Below are 1,998 nucleotides of genomic sequence, written 5' to 3' on the forward strand. Positions count from 1 at the left end.
AAGACTGAGCATGTTATAGTTATGAACTCCCATTTTTTATTGATGTTTTGTTCCCCAAATGCAAATTCACATTGGAAGGAATTCAGGTTGGAAGGAAGAAGTCCTTTTTTTTATACTTTGAAAAACACAAGTCAAAATTATCTAGTTCAGAGTATTTAATGGAAGGCATCATCCTTGGAACCAGGTTGCCAGCTTCAAATCTCCACTCCTAGCTATGTGGCATCTGGCAAATTACTTAATTCCCTGTGTGTCTCGGTGTTCTCATTTGTGAAACAAGGCATAGAATTGATGAATTAAATGAAATAATTAAAGATGCTTAGCACCGTGCCTGGCATAAAATAAGTGCTCAGTAAATGTTAACTGATATTTTCAATTCCATTCATAGTAACAGCAGGTAACATATGACTAATTTATCAAGAAATCTTCAAATCTTAGATGAAGCAGGCTTAAAATAAGTCTTCTAAGAGACTTAAAAAATAAATAGGCATACATACATTTCTTGGATAGGCAGACTCATCAGAATACTAATGTCATTTATTTCTAAATATATTAGATCAGTGTACCAGCACAAGCAAAATCCTGATTTTTTTAAGCCTTAAATTAGTCTCAAGTTAACCTAGAACAATATGTAATAATACTAAGGAAAATTATGGAAAAGTTTTTTGAGAACCTTTACTTACCAGATAACAGAACATAGTATAAAGTTAAAAGAACTTAAATTTATGGTAAAATCTTAGCAATAGATAAGCCCATCACTGAAGCGTAGTCTTGAAATAGACCTGTATATTTTGAATTTAATCTATGATAAAATTGGTGTTAGATCTGTGTGGGAAAGATAAACTGTTCATTATCCATGTGACAGAATTGGTCTCTAGCCATCTGGAAATAAACTTAGACCTAATAAATTCCAGAAGGCTCATAAATGTAAATGTGAAAATTAACACTCTATAACTTGGGAAAAAATACAGCTGAATATTAATGTAATCTTGCTATGAGGAAAGCCCTTCTAGGTATGCTACAAAAGCTAGAAAGCATAAAATAAAAATGACTAATTAAAGTGAATCATATACTGCACAAAGCTAAAATTGAAAGCAAATGATGGACTGGGGCTAATATTTGTAACATACAGAAGGCTAATATGAATATGCAGTTAATAAAAACATAAGCAATCTAATTAGAAAAAATGGGTAAAAGTCTGACAGTTCTTAAAGCAGCAAATATAGATGACCTGTAAGCTTTTTAAAAGATATTCAATGTTACTAGTATTCAAAAATACGCAAACAAAATCAGAGATACTACTTTTGACTAGTAGTTTGACAACAGTTACAAAGGGTTGAGAGTTTCTAGTTGGAGACGTGAGGGCACATGCTCTCAAATAATGATTTAATGTAAGAATAAGTTGGTATAACCTTATTGGAGGGCAGACTGGCGATACAAATAAAAATTTTAATTTTGTATATAATTATTAACAGTTTTATGTAACAGTTAATTTTCATTCTACAGTTTTTTTTTTAATTTTTTTAACATCTTTATTGGAGTATAATTGTTTTACAATAGTGTGTTAGTTTTCCCTCTACAACAAACTAAATCAGTTATACATACACACATGCTCCCACATCTCCTCCCTCTTGCATCACCCTCTCTCCCACCCTCCCTATCCCACCCCCCCAGGCGGTCACAAAGCACAGAGGTGATCTCCCTGTACTATGCAGCAGCTTCCCACCAGCTATCTAATTTACATTTGATAGTGTATATATGTCCCTGCCACTCCCCCACTTCGTCACAGCCCACCCCTCCCCCTCCCCATATCCTCAAGTCCATGCTCGAGTAAGTCTGTGTTTTATTCCCGTCCTACCACTAACCTCTTCATGACATTTTTTTCCCTTAGAGTCCATATATATGTGTTAGCATACGGTATTTGTTTTTCTCCTTCTGACTTACTTCACTCTGTATGACAGACTCCAGGTCCATCCACCTCATTATAAATAACTCAGTTTC

This window comes from Kogia breviceps, chromosome 11 (genome assembly GCF_026419965.1).
Source record: "Kogia breviceps isolate mKogBre1 chromosome 11, mKogBre1 haplotype 1, whole genome shotgun sequence".
NCBI classification, from domain to species: Eukaryota; Metazoa; Chordata; class Mammalia; order Artiodactyla; family Physeteridae; genus Kogia; species Kogia breviceps.